The 10,661-nt window shown below is 35.8% G+C and overlaps 1 long non-coding RNA gene across 1 annotated transcript; it reads right to left on the bottom strand.

The window, feature by feature from the left end:
• Positions 1-9,148: 9,148 nt before the first annotated feature.
• Positions 9,149-10,139, bottom strand: LOC135146084 (uncharacterized). Its single transcript, XR_010283669.1, has 3 exons — positions 9,933-10,139; positions 9,816-9,874; positions 9,149-9,767 (listed from the first exon to the last, which is right to left on the bottom strand). It is a non-coding gene; the product is annotated as an uncharacterized LOC135146084 (long non-coding RNA).
• Positions 10,140-10,661: the final 522 nt, after the last annotated feature.

Here is a 10,661-nt window from a genome sequence, read left to right as displayed (position 1 = left end):
TAATTTAAACTATGGCCACAGTAGATCAGTAACGAAACTTCAGCAATATTTGCGGAACGGGTGTGACCTTGGGAGCCCGTTCCCGGGAAACACGAAGATTCAAATATTTCGTAGCATTCGTATGTGATTCATAGTTATAATACTAATAATTGTACACAAAAACAAAAATGGTTGGCATGTACTAGTGACATTGGTCATTTTTTTCTTTCTTATAAATTGTTAATATACTCAAGCAAAACATTTTTATGCAATTTTGACGTTTTAAACTGCGTTTATTAAAGCCTTAACAAGTCTGACAAATAAGTTGTTATCCACAAGTGAATTGCAAAATTTTTAATTCACTCTTAATATTTTTAAATCACTCACAAAAAATAAAAAACAACTTCAGGAACATAAACATTTTGCTTATTATTTTTAATAGTTTTCACAGAATACAATTTGTTTGGCTCTGTGAGGCGTCAATTTGGGAATTGTATAAATCCCACACCAATAGAATTCCAAAGAACGTTTCGGAAAGTATTTACTACAGATTATTTCGATACAAGTGCAAGAACCAACTGTGAAACACTATTTTATTTGAAATGAAAAATTTGCCAAGGTGTTCTTTTAAACAAACTTCCACAACACACCTTCCCTGTATTCCGGCCTCTTCAACAATCATTAAGTGATGTGAGTTACCGGAAACTCACCTTGAAAGAACACAACTGTTTATGGTATGTTTGTGGATACTCATTAATACGAAAATTCTTACACCACCATTTCTGCGAAGTTTGTGTGAACTTTGCACATTCTTACGAAGTGGTATATACATCCTGTTTTAATTGTGTGACATTTTAAAGTTTTCAATGAAGATGTGATTTTTGGCGATTTAATGATGCCATCTGAACATTTTGCAGTTTATACTCCAGTAGTGGGTAATATATTTTGTGAGTTTTTCCCAATTTATGCACTGTATTCGTTAACTGGTTTGCGGCTAAAAAACGAACCATACAAAAATACTATTCCACCAGCCCTGCAAAGACTTTCCTCTTGATTACCTCGTCTCAGCTTTTATTAGAGTTAGAATTTTTTACACACTAAAATTTAAAAATAAATCTTGGACCGCTCAAACACGCACACAGCGAAAATTAAACTATTTCGTTTAACCTGCAGTTTGTTGACCTCTTTAGCCTGGAATTTTCTAGTATTTTTTACATGTATCGTAAGACTGTGTCGTAAGTATGTTATCTCTGGTAAGTATCTATTACTTTGTTAAAATAAATTTTACGTTTGTTTTTAACCCCATAACCCAACATTCCGTATGATTCCGTAAATAATATGACATTTCTTGTTGACAAAACCAGACAAAACGTTCACCGAAAACCTTAAAATGAAAAAGAAACTATGTTCTTCAAGGTCGGAGCACCTTTAGAACGCTAGTGACCTCTTTATGTCGTTCCGTAAGCTCCCCATGTATTTCTTATGGAATCAGCTGAGACTTTCATAGTCCTGCTATGGCGCTTCTCTATGTTCTCTGGTAATACTGAGTAATTTTATGTGCAATTTTTAAGTCAGATGATTGTGACGTTTTCAATAATGATTCAACATATGTTTTAGTGATGATTTCTCCATTAATTTCAAAACCTTTGTAATAACCCAAACCTCCCGCCTTTTATTTGACATTGAACAAAATTTGAAAAAGCCCGCTAAAATTTGAAATTTGGCCTTGGCTGTGATCGTCTACAAAAGTGGGACCCTACATTGTGTTTTGAAAACTGGCGGGAGGCGTTCGTTCATACAAATTGGCGCACTGCGGAGCGGGAAGAGTGACGGATTTAAAAAAACTTATATTTGAAAAAAAAAACTATGAAAAATAAATCCAATAAGAGCTCAAGAGACCTTGGCCAAGGGCCCCAGAAGAGCCTAAAGAATTTATTCTTCAGAGAAAAAAAACCCTTATTTTCACTCGAACCTGAGAACATAGAATAAATATTAACAACCTTACAAGTACAACAAGCAGCAAAATAAAAGGTCGCGGAATTCTCAGAAAGTAAATGGATGGCAACGTTCCAGATATTATGGCAGTGTGGCCTCTATAAACAAAATGGGGGCGCACAACGGGTGCAGGGCGACGGCCACACTCCCCGTGGAGGTCCACATAGTCCTACCTCACCACTTCACGCGCGCGGTCTTACGCACCCGCATGACATAGGTTGACCTTCCTGTTTCCCGCAAATAAGGTAGCTGTGTAAACTCCGAGTCCGCTAGGGCCGGAAGTCTAGCAAGACCCGCAGACACTCGCACGGAGACGCCGACGCCACTGCGTCCACGCCACACGACCCCCGAGTTAACTAGCGTTATTAAAATGAGTATTTGGATTTCAGACAAGCAATAAACAAAATTTAATTGGCCACACTCCATCAACACTTGTTTAAATAACAAAGAAATTTAAATGAGATTAAATTATGCACGTGTGATCAACAATCTTATACAATAAGGAAAATGAAATGAGGAATTATTCATGTTTTATCAATGACTTTAAAGAACAAGAATTTTGAAAGAGATTAAATTATTCACATTTTGGCAATGATTTTATTAAATTAAGCTACATTTACGTCGCTGATTCTTATCAAAGAAAATAAAGAAGCTATGGATTTTATTGAAATATTTATCTGACATTAAACAAAGAAGTTACGACTGCATTAAAATGATCTGGGCAAAGTTACGTTGTTGACCAAATTAAACACGTCATTGACCGAATTAAACAACCCCCCCCCCCAACACATCCCCAAACAAAATACACATAAATAAAAACACATACGAAATAAACAAAACAACACAAAAAATATACCACACATAAAATATGCAAAATAAATAAAATATAGGCAATCGTGGGTGCAACATTCGCTTTGAATTGTGCCTTTCTTTCAATAACATTCATTTTCAAATTCATCAACAGTTTTCGGTCAACAACAAATCCCCAATGACTAATACAAAAATTCACAAAGGTTGCCCTTGAAATTCCCCGGTCAACACCCCGTACTTGCACCCTACCACTTTCTCTTTCTATTTTGAACGGCTGAATATTTGAAAACTACATGAAATTTTCCAGCATTAGAGTTTACAACAAACGAATAATAAATCGAGGAAAAGCCATTCAAATATCTCAGATCTTATAATGTCAGTCAAATTGATGTGCCTAATTAATTGATGTTACTAACACAAAGAAAATCCCCCGCCCCCACAGACTATGATATTATTAATTTTCTGATGACGTTCTCAACGTTATTTTTTTATTTTTGTTAAAGATTCACTTGTTCAGATTACGTTTGAATTTACTTTACTCACACGTGCTCAAATTATGCAACGCAAAATAATACCTCGAAAATTGCCATCCAACTTTCCGCATAACATTCGCTAAATAAAACTGCCCTAGCTAACGTAATTCCCTGAAAAGCCCTACTAAAACGGATTGAAATTATGTTGAAAAGGTTAGTACGAAAATTAACGCCCATTGCGTCATCCGGAAGCGCCGCCGTTTTGTGGCGTCCGTCCACACATGAATCACACACGCGAAGCTCACATATGTGTGATTCCCGCGTCTCACATACTCCGTAACCATCGAGAAGTAACGCCGCTTCTTCCACCAGCACACACGGAATCACGTGGAAAACATACCTCTCGGATCTTCAAACCAAATACGTGCTCACCACCGAAATAACCTCTCTGTGTTCGAACGTAGCAGAGAATTCTTACGTTCGCTGGTTCGTCAGGGGGGTGGAACTCCGTTAGAAGAAATCAGCACTAGAACAGGAAACAAACAGCGCACAGACATTTGAGAAAACCACAGAGAGCACCAACCTGACGTCTTACTCGAAAGAAAGACCAAGTCGAACTGGCTGCGACTCACCCTGCTCAAACACACCCTTCTGCGCATCTCCCTCTTAGTGGTTTTCGTTTCTTTCCATTCCTACACCTTTTCTTACCAAAAGTTCGGCGCGCGGAAATTTGGTTCGAAACGGCTTACTACACCTTGGTCACGAAAATGATTTCGCAATAATTTTAGCAGATGTGGAATGTCAGCGAAAACAAAAATTAACTTTTCTGAATCAGATGGATGTGGAAACCAAACACTGTCTATATTTATTTGGAGCTGTTTCCACAGTGCCATATTTCCTGACCCCATATCACTAACAATTGCTACAACGGTATATTGGCATTCATAAAGGTGACTGACAATGTTCAATAATATTTCTTTTTACTTCCCGAGCGTAAGCAAAGGAAGTATTGTAATCGAGTCCGTCGGCCGACTCTCTACTTTTACGTTTTCTCGATCTTTAATGACCCCTAGAAGACGAAGAAATAGGTCTCCCATTTCCGTCTCCCATTTCCGTCTGTCTGTCCGTCTGTCCGTCCGTCTGTCCGTCTGTCCGTCTGCCGTCCCGGATTTTTTTTAGACAGATAATCTCCGAAAGTACTCGACCGATTGTTGTGAAATTTTGTACTTATATTAAGAATATCATGTACATGGTAAAACGCTAACCAAAATTTGTCTAATCATCCCCACCACTAATGCGATGACGTCACTTCAAAATTGTACATAGTAAATGGGTTTTCAATTGTATAAAATAACATAGTCCTACACATGTAGTTTACAACTCTGAATCGACTTTTCACCCGAAACGTCCAGATTTTTGGAAAAAAAATCAAAATTATAAAACAACATTTTGAAATTTAATTTTTAATCTGCTAACCAGAATGCTTTGAAATGTTGCAGATGTTTTAAGGCTATAAAGAGCATCATAAATCTTTAGTCAAAAAATATTTGCTTATCCCCTCCAAAAACTTGATGACGTCAGCTCAAAAGTTTGTGGAATAAATCATATCTTTAGATATGATTTATTCCACAGACTCATCATATTTTGTACATTTTAATGTACAAAATATGACGAGTCTGTACTTGTGATCTATCACTCCATTCATATTTTTTGGATTTGCATATACAGGTGACTCAAAAAAATTAATGAATGCGTAAATTTATTTTACTGATTTACTCAGAAACAACAAAACCGAATGCTTTGAAATCTTGCAGATGTTTTAAGGTTATAAAGAGCATAATAAATATTTAGTCAAAATATATTTGCTTATCCCCTCCAAAAAATTGATGACGTCAGCTCGAAAGTTTGCCTAATAAATCCTATCTAAACTGTAAAAATATGATGAGTCTGTACTTGTAATTTATCACTCCATTCATATTTTTTGGATTTGCATATACAGGCTGACTCAAAAAAATTAATGAATGCGTAAATATATTTTATTGATTTAATCAGGAACTACAAAACCGAATGCTCTGAAATCTTGCAGATGTTTTAAGTTCATAAAGAGCATAATAAATGTTTAGTCAAAATATATTTGCTTATCCCCTCCAAAAACTTGATGACGTCAGCTCGAAATTTTGCCGAATAAATCATATCTAAAATGTACAAAATATGATGAGTCTGTACTTGTCATTTATCACTCCATTCATATTTTTTGGATTTGCATATACAGAGTGACTCAAAAAAATTAATGAATGCGTAAATATATTTTATTGATTTAATCAGGAACTACAAAACGGAATGCTCTGACATCTTGCAGATGTTTTAAGGTTATAAAGAGCATAATAAATGTTTAGTCAAAATATATTTGCTTATCCCCTCCAAAAACTTGATGACGTCAGCTCGAAAATTTGCCGAATAAATCATATCTAAAATGTACAAAATATGATCAGTCTGTACTTGTGATCTATCACTCCATTCATATTTTTTTGATTTGCATATACAGGGTGATTCAAGAAAATAAATGAAAGCGTAAATTTATTTTACTGATTTACTCAGGAACTACAAAACCGAATGCTTCGAAATCTTGAAGATATTTTAAAATTATCATAAGCATGGTAAATTTTTGATCAAAATGTATTTGGTCGTCCCCCCTAAAAAATTTATGACGTCACCACAAAATTTTGCTGAATAAATCCTATCTAAAATGTACAAAATATGGTGAGTCTCTTCTTGTGATTTATCATTCCATTCAAATTTTTTCGATTTGCATATACAGGGTGACTAAAAAAATTAATGAATGCGTAAATTTATTTTATTGATTTAATCAGGAACTACAAAACCGAATGCTTTGAAATCTTGCAGATGTTTTAAGGTTATAAAGAGCATAATAAATTTTTAGTCAAAATATATTTGGTTATCTTCTACAAAAAACTGATGACGTCAGCTCAAAAGTTTGCCGAATAAATCGTATCTAAAATGTACAAAATATGATGAGTCTGTACTTGTGATTTATCATTCCATTCATATTTTTGGATTTGCATATGCAGGGTGACTCAAAAAAATTAATGAAGGCGTGAATTTATTTTGTCGATTTAATCAGGAATTACAAAACCGAATGCTTTGAAATCTTGGGAATATTTTAAAGTTATTATAAGCATGGTAAACTTTTGTTCAAAATGTATTTGTTCATCCCTCCTAAAAAAATTGATGACGTCACCCTTACATTTTGCTGAATAAATCCCATCTAAAATGCAAAAAATATGATGAGTTTGTACTTGTGATTTATCATTCCATTCATATTTTTTAGATTTTCTTAAGAGGTGGTTCAAAAAAATTAATGAAGTCAATTTATTTTATTGATTAAATTAAAGGGAACACTTATTATTAGTATTACACCCCAACCAACCCAATTTGGTAGACACAAAATTTGTTAAAGGAAAAACTCGGTTGAAACATAAGGGTAGCACGCTTATTTACATCGACTTTAACATTACAGACCTGCATTTGTTTTATGCGCTCACTTGGTTCCGCGAATGTGGAATAGACATGTTTATAATCAACCAATTGTGAATTTCACCGTCAAGAATTAAAATAAAACCCAATGTTTTATATAATAAGCGGAAGTCGAAGCAATAAAACCGATGGTCGTTTTGTTTACAGTTTCTCTGTTTGACTCTCACGTATGCTGTTACGCTTGTCATCTTAAATTAAGAATGTTTATACATAAACGATTTTCAGTTGCCTTTCATATTACTAGACAGCGGATTTTTGTCGGGCTACGTCACGGTTATAGGTGGGGACGCGCTGGATCGCCGGGACTCAGTAGCGGGTGATAGATAATCATTGGATTTAATCGGTACTAATTCCATAAATATAATTAACGATTTATTAATCAAACGGCTAAGTAAATGAGAACGGGAATTAACAGCAGAGTGCAACGAAACAGCGTTCTTCTAATCTCAAATAAACGAAGTGCAGTCCGCAACCGCAATGAATTCGCATCCCGTACGAGCCATACCGAGTTTGGCCTTGCCTAGCCCGACAGAAATCCGCTCTCTAGATATTACACACCGGCGCCGTATACGTGAGTAAATTGTTTCGTTATTTTATTGATTATATAGTTGGATTCATGTATCTTTTTACACACGTGACCAAAAGCTAACGTCCGAACTAATAACTGTTACTTTGTAGTAATTAGTCAAAAAGATGACAATGTTCATAACGTCAACATGACACAAATGTGTAAGCTCAGGCAGGTCTTTTGGTTTCGGTGCTTTCCGATTGGGTCGTGATTTTGCCGGACTGGGAAGGACGCCGAGTCTTTCTTTTCGAGTTTTAATCTTCGAAACCGTTCGGCGAGTAACGCCTAGAGCATCTGCAACTAGCTAAAAATTTGAGCGAAATTATTAACCATGAACCTTGTGGTGGTGGTTTTTACTTACTTACTCGTTCTGTACCATTTAATGAGATTAAAGGACCACCGTTTTCCTTCTCAAGAGCAAAATACTCTATAAAGTTGGACACGATGTCCTGGGCACGGGAACTCAAACGTTTGTCCGTCATGTTGTAGACCAAACACGAACAAGAAATAAGATAACAAAACATAAAAAATAGGACAACGAAACAAGAATCCTAACAACCAACGAACTTTACGAAAAACTGAATAGAACGAAAAACTGCGATTAATCACTCTGAGTAAAACCAAAAATGACAGTGACGTTTGATGAAAAATCGATAAATTATTATCAGTCACTAGCACGGTGGTAGAAGTAAGGTGTGGAAACAAGCCGCTCCAATTTGTTGAATAAAACACGCATCCAGTAGGCTTATTTACTACGAAATAGTATGCACAAGGCCAACTAGATTCATATCGCATAGCGCTGTATAAGACCTCGTCACTCCACTGAAAATTGGGTTCCAGGATAGCAAGCCATGGAATCCCGAAAGTGGTGTCATCTATTCTCAAATTACGATACTGTATTTGAAATGAAAACAAGAATCATGTTCGTCAAGATCATTATAATTATTTGTGATAATTACTATCACCGGTTCCACGCTGTCACAATTGTCATATCGAATCAATCTTTTGCTACTTTTGTGTGTTTTGGGTTTCTTGGTCGTTTGTTCTCGTTCTGTATTTATATTGTTATTGTTAAGGTTCTCTTGGCATTTTGAATGGAACAAACAATTTAATAAAAGAACGCTTGTATGCAGAACTACAAAATTTAAAGCACCCTGCACAAAGATTGTGTTCCTTGATTATTGACGACATGTCAATAAAAGAGAAGATGATTTATAGTAGAGCAGAAGACCACATTTATGGACTGGATAGTAATTCAAATTCTATCGGTAGTTAACCAAAAATTGCAAACAAAATGGCATGTTTTGTAATTAATGGCTTATCAGCACGATTTGTTATTCCAGCTGGGTATTTTTTTCATTCCACATTACAAGCTGCAGATTTCCATTCATTAACTTTGCAAGTTCTCAAACTTCTGACAGACTGTGGATTTCTAGTTTTACGCATTGTTACGGACAATCATCCCTCTAATGTAGGACTGTTCAGAAATTTATGTGGAGGAACACTCAGATATTACATTGAGCATCCATTTCTTCCACCAATGCCTTTATTTCTTTCTTTTGATTTTTGTCATGCGATGAAAAATGCAAGAAACCTTTTTTTGCACCATAATATGAACTCCTCAGCTGGCATCATTTCTTCGTCCTATTTGAAATACTTATATGGCCTACAAAAGGAATGGCCTGTGAAACCTGTCAGGTACCTTACCAAAAAACACCTATTTCCAACAAATCTGGAGAAGATGAATGTGTTGCGAGCTGTACAGGTTTTTTCACCGCCAGTTACTTCAGCGCTTAAATTATTAAAAGAAGATGGATATGATAATTTTATTGATGCTGATGGGACTATCTTATACATGGAAAACATGTATCATTTCTTTCAAGTGCACAATGTTTCAACTCGCAGGCACTACATTCATGCCCTCGATAGCACTGTTGCACCATATGTGAACGTTTCGGACGAACGCCTTCACTGGTTGAATGTGACTTTCCAACATTAAGTCAAGGATATTTAGTCTACTTCAAGCAGGACTGGTTATTCAGGCTTAAGCGACGAAACGGCACATGCTTTGTGTTTCACAGCAAAAAGCACATTTTTGTGCATTCAGTTTCTTCTTAAACAATCTGGATTTTATTATGTATTAACTAGATCATTTAGCTCGGACGCAGTTGAAGCAACATTTTCCCATATTCGCCTAAAAGGAGGCTCAAATGACACCACTGATGCTCGTGCTGCAGAATATGCTTTACGGCAAATTCTACGAAGTGGCATTTTAAAATCATCTTTATTTGCTAACACCGCAAGTACTGTTAGTCATGTATCTTTGAATCAACTGTCTCATCAGAGAAATCAAACAGCAGAGGACCAACTTGAAGAACTACTTCTGCCTGCAGATTTACGTTACAAAATTGATAGTTTAAAACGGAATCAAGTACCTGAAAGTAACCTCTACTCTGCATCCATAGCTTTCTTAGCTGGATATGTAATTCTTAAGCTGCAACAAAAAATTCGATGTGATAATTGTATTGCACCATTAGTATCAAGTACAATACCTGGACCTCTGCTAAAATTAATAACCCTTCAAGACCATGGTGGCTTAATACACCCAAGTGAACTATTTGTGGGACTTGTAAAGCAAATAGCCGATGTCATCCAAGAAATTTTACCACACTTAAGTTTTAACAAAACATGTGACCACCTGATTAAGCTCTTACAACCAAAATTACTAAAAAATCCATTACTACCTTGCGTTGAACACCAACAAGACCTCAGCGTGATCATTATACTAAAGTAGCAAAACCGGTCTTGTCGAATATATGTCTAGAAAAAACAGATTCTTTAAAAAGAAAAATAATAGACAACAAACCCCAAAGCAGGAAACTATTGAAGCTTTAATAAATGGTTTATTCTTATTATGGTATTATTTCTTGCTTGTTTTGAGTTTCTATTTAACACTGACATCAACCACTTCTGGCAGTGACACTTGGTCACATCACAGTGACAGTGACACTTGGTGTTTGGTGGCATATCAAAGTTGTTTAAAATCCCACAAGGTTGCTCCACTTTCGGTACGTTTGATAGGAACTTTAAAAAGCGCGAGTGACGAGGCCTTATACAGCGTTTAAGCAGTATGAATCTAGTTGGCCTTGAGTATGCAGCACAGAATGTCCATCTATGTATTAACATTTCAACTTGTCAGTGTATTTATCGTCGTCTTCGTTGATTCACTATTAAAGTCTCTCCAATTGATTACAATCGTCCGACTTGTCAAAAGGGAAAAT

This window comes from Zophobas morio, unplaced genomic scaffold (genome assembly GCF_036711695.1).
Source record: "Zophobas morio isolate AGI-343-1 ecotype UQ-CSIRO unplaced genomic scaffold, CSIRO_AGI_Zmor_V1 ptg000005l, whole genome shotgun sequence".
Classification (NCBI taxonomy): Eukaryota; Metazoa; Arthropoda; class Insecta; order Coleoptera; family Tenebrionidae; genus Zophobas; species Zophobas morio.
Note: the sequence above shows the minus strand (reverse complement) of the source record. Positions and strands in the feature narration are given on the sequence as shown.